Below are 5,186 nucleotides of genomic sequence, written 5' to 3'. Positions count from 1 at the left end.
CCGAAAACTCAACACTTGGCGATAAAGGGAAAACAGTAAATTTTTACTTTTTCTAGTCCAACCACAAGCAATTTAGCACTTGCAAGAAAAATGATGCAACTGCTTCTTTACTGGGAGTAGGTGTGGGGTCAGACAACAGTCAATTTCGTTACACCAGAAATATATATATATATACACAACAGAACTTAAATAATATTCATCATTAGTTCTAAGCTTACATGGTATAACCATATAATTCAAACGTATATTATCTTTTAATTAAAAATTTAAACAGATGTTTAGATTAAATAATTTTCATAATTAAAGAGATGTTTGCTATCTTTAAATTTTTAGAGTTTGATAACCACATTTAGAGATGTTTAAATATTTGTTGTCAAGTAATTGATAATGTTTCTAATATATATTATCTTGTAATCACCTCAAATTATTTTAAATTCATATAAATTAAAAGAGTACATCATATAAGTGTATCTTTATATATATATATATATATATTATTAATACTTAGATATAAATTTATTTAAAAAATAATAATAGGAATATGAGATGGATAAGAAGCTTTTAATGTTGATTAAGATTCCAAGTTTTCTTAAAAGGGGCTGCAGTTGGCTTTAAATTGAAGTAATGCCTTCACCAAATCTTTACTTATACTTTGGGACATTGGTTTAGTTCACTGTCTTTACGTCTTTATACGTATGGTCGGGGTTCTAATTTATTAGGTAAGTCACCAGATTTGTTACATCTAGATTGTATAAAGTTTCTTTACGATGATTAATTTATATTTATATTTATATATCTATATATATATTTATCTTTTTATAATTAAATTATTTTTAATTTTGAATATTTTGCTCATTTTATTAATAGATTCAAATTAACCAACGTGGTTGATTCAAGTGGTAAGCAGTTTGATATCACTTAAACAATGCCTCATATTTGAGGCATTGTGTATGCAAAAAATCTCCTTTGGGAGACTCACACACCAAAACTAGGTGTGAGACCCGGGTCGATGGTCGATCCAAATTAGTCACGACGAAGCCTTGGAACTTGAGGACAAAAAAAAATAGATTCAAATTTAAAAATCTATTTTTTATATTATATTTAAAAAATATTATTTTTATAAAAATAAAAGAAAGGAACTATCATGATCAAATATGAGGCGATTTTCCCGATATATCACTGGTGAACAGTATAATTCCTGATTTAACACCGGTCAGATTATATTTTTTGATCTAGCACTCTTAGCAGTAAAGCGCGCCCCCTGTACCGCGTTATATGATGATTTGGCGCCACATGGGTATAGCGCGCCCCCTATCCCGCGCTATACGGTGATCTGGCATACACGTGGGTATAGCGCGACCCCTGCAGCGCGTTATATTTGGATATCTGACACGTGAGGTATAGCGCGGTGCAAGGGGCGCGCTATACCCCTAATTACCGGTCCCATATGACAAGTCTTCTGACGCTACAGTAACCAGCACTTGCCCAGTAGCCCCCATTAACCATCCGCTTATACAAATAATAAAAAATATTATTCTTAATATAGTTTTTGTTTTTAATTCAAATGTGATCAAACATATTTTGTAACATTTTGTTTTATTAATTTTAAAGTATGTATTTTTTATTATTAAAAATAAAAAATTTTAATTGTACGAATGCTAGTTTTTTCGAGTGTAAATAAATAATTCATAAGATAAAAGTTGAAAAACGAAAATAAATACCTCTAATAAGAAAGATCAAAATACTTGAATCTAACGAATCTCGACCCGACCTTACAAAAGCAGTTTTTTTTAAAATTTTAGGGTTCAGGGTGGGACGGAGCCGGGTATATACGTGTATATATATATAGATAGAATAATAATTTATATCAGGTTGGGTCGGATTGATTTTTTAAAATTAAAAAAAACTACTTTTGTAAGGTCGGGTCGAGATTCGTTAGATTCGAGTATTTTAAAATTTTAGGGATCAGGGTGGGACGGAGTCGGGTATATACGTGTATATATATATAGATAGAATAATAATTTATACCAGGTTGGGTTTGATTGATTTTTTAAAATTTAAAAAAAACTGCTTTTGTAAGGTCGGGTTGAGATTCGTTAGATTCGAGTATTTTAAAATTTTAGGGATCAAGGTGGGACGGAGCCGGGTATATACGTGTATATATATATAGATAGAATAATAATTTATATCAGGTTGTGTCGGATTGATTTTTTAAAATTTTAAAAAAACTGCTTTTGTAAGGTCGGGTCGAGATTCGTTAGATTCGAGTATTTTGATCATCCTTATTAGAGGTATTTATTTTCGTTTTTTTCACTTTTATCTTATGAATTATTTATTTATACTCGAAAAAACTAACATTCCTACAATTAAAAATTTTTATTTTTAATAATTAAAAATACATACTTTAAAATTAATAAAACAAAATGTTACAAAATATGTATGATCACATTTCAATTAAAAACAAAAACTATACTAAGAATAGTATTTTTTATTATTTGTATAAGTGGATGGTTGATGGGGGCACTGGGCAAGTGCTGGTTACTATAGCGTCAGAAGACTTGTCATATGAGACCGGTAATTAGAGGTATAGCGCGCCCCTTGCACCGCGCTATACCCCACGTGTCAGATATCCAAATATAGCGCGCTGCAGGGGCCGCGCTATACCCATTTGTATGCCAGATCACCGTATAGCGTGGGATAGGGGGCGCACTATACCCACGTGGCGTCAAATCGGTGTATAGTGCGATACAGGAGACGCGTTTTATTACTAAGGGTATTAGATCAAAAAAATATAATCTGACCAGTGTTAGATCAAGAATTATACTATTCATCGGTGATATATCGAGAAAATCGCCCAAATATGAGACCTAATGTTAATAAAAATTAAATTAATATTCTTTGTCGTTCTTTTCGACACAGACATGTTGATATGTTTTCTTGGGTTTATTAGTTACAGATATTTAGTACTTTAAAATAATTAATAAATAATTTAAATAGTATTCTTTAATTTTTTTTATTAAAGTAATATTTAAATTTAGATTGTAGAGTTGATTTATAAATCTAAAGTTTACCATAAGAAAAAAAAGGTAAATTACACATTTAATATATAAATTATCAGTTTTATTTTATTTTAGTACATAAACTTTCAATTTTTTCAAAATCATATCCAAAGTTTAATTTTTATTTCATTTTAGTACCTCGTTCAAAGTTTAACGCTAAGTTTTGAAAAAAATAAAAGTATATGTACTAAAATGGACTAAAATTTATAGTTTATGTACTAAATGTGTTAAGTTCTTAACGATGGGATACTAAAATGAAACAAAAACTAAATGTTATGTATGATTTTGAAAAAATTAAAAGTTTAGATATTAAAATAAATCAAAACTAATAATTTAAATACTAAAAACGTAGTTTACCCAAAAAAAAATAAAGTCGGTGTTGGGCAAATTGTACTTGATGATGTGCTTGGAAAACAAAACAAAGAAAAAGTTGAACCTCCAATAAGAAGAAAGGATGATTACCTTTTTTCTTTATCTTTTTAACAATAAAGTTGTCTTTTTTTTATATATATTTTAATCTTTTTAACAATAAAGTTGTCTTTTTTTTATATATATTTTAATCTTTTTAACAATAAAGTTGTCTCCTGTTTCCACCGAGTTGCAAGTTGGGGTACTTAATTTCAGCAACTAAAAAGTTAATGGTTTTGGAATTTGATTTCATCTGTTCAATTGAGTGTTATATATATATTATATAGTTTGCGCGGTAAAACTCACGTAATAATGTATTGGAAAAAAAATTCACAAGATATTACTTTCGAATAATTATTATTGAAATAGAACGATTGTTACAGTAATTATGTTGGTCGTCAGGTGATCCAAACGACCTATTTAGGTTGCCATGCAAGCTGTGCGCCATTGTTGGTCGCCATGCATGCCATGCCATATTCTATCAGATACTGCTTAGTTCAAAGCGAACAGTCAGGGAAGAATTGAGGTTTTCATTTTAGCATTATATTAAAGTGTAAGGTGTAAGAGCATTATATTAAAGTATATAATATTTATTAAATCCATTAATAATAAAATATTATTATTATTATTAATGGTTCAACACTTGGGCCACATGGGATATATTGATTGTTAGACACCATATTATTATTGTTATGGTAAAGTATATAAATATTTATTAAATTATATTAAAATAATATTTTATTATTGAACCCATTAAGTAGTTTCAATGATCAATGAGAATATTGTTTTCCCTAGTAATCATGGGTTCGAGCAACTCTTTCTACAGGGTGTGTACGCGTTATTAATGGTTAACTTCCGACCTTAAATAATTGTTAATTTTCAACGAAATGAATAATCGGGATCATCTGTGTACTTTTTACTCTTATTATAAATATATTGATCAAATTAGTATAAAATGATCACTAAAACTTATCAAACTATTACAAGTGATCTTTAAACTTACTAAAATTTGTAACTATTTTGTAACACGCAATGACCATTTTATAATGGCTTGATAAATTTAATGATTATGTTATAAAAAACATCAATAACCAAAATATTTTTTACCACAATTTAATGATCATTTGTGTACGTTATCGTTGTTTATGATTATGTTATAACAAACATCAATAACCAAAATATTTTGTGAATTGATTGTCTTGACGTACCGTGTTCATACTATATATGCATTTTATATAGTTTGCGCTATTATTTTAATTCTAAATAATTTATGTATTCTATTCAAAAAAATAATTTATATATTTATATTATTTTATTCATCTAATATTTTTCTATAATTTATGATATCAAATTACATTAATGTTAGCATTAATTAAACTACTGAGAGTTTATTATACAAGCTGGTATAATATTATTAACTATTTATGTAACTACATGAATTTTGTATGTATTGTATAAATATATTATTGAAAATTTGTTATACAAACTGGTACAGCAGTATTATAGTTGAGCAGTTACGTACAGATATGTAACTCCTGGAACTGTGAATGTGCTATATAAGTAATGACGTTGATAAGGAAGCAGAACATTTTATAAGTAAACATTATAATATATAGAAATTTTATGGTAATAAGATTCTTTCGATCCTGGTGCTTCTTTCTTCTATCATCTTATGGTCATGCTTTGTTGTGAGGATGTCGCCACAATTCTGTCGCAAAA

This window comes from Hibiscus syriacus, unplaced genomic scaffold, assembly GCF_006381635.1.
Source record: "Hibiscus syriacus cultivar Baekdansim isolate YM2019G1 unplaced genomic scaffold, ASM638163v2 tig00110384_pilon, whole genome shotgun sequence".
Classification (NCBI taxonomy): Eukaryota; Viridiplantae; Streptophyta; class Magnoliopsida; order Malvales; family Malvaceae; genus Hibiscus; species Hibiscus syriacus.
Note: the sequence above shows the minus strand (reverse complement) of the source record.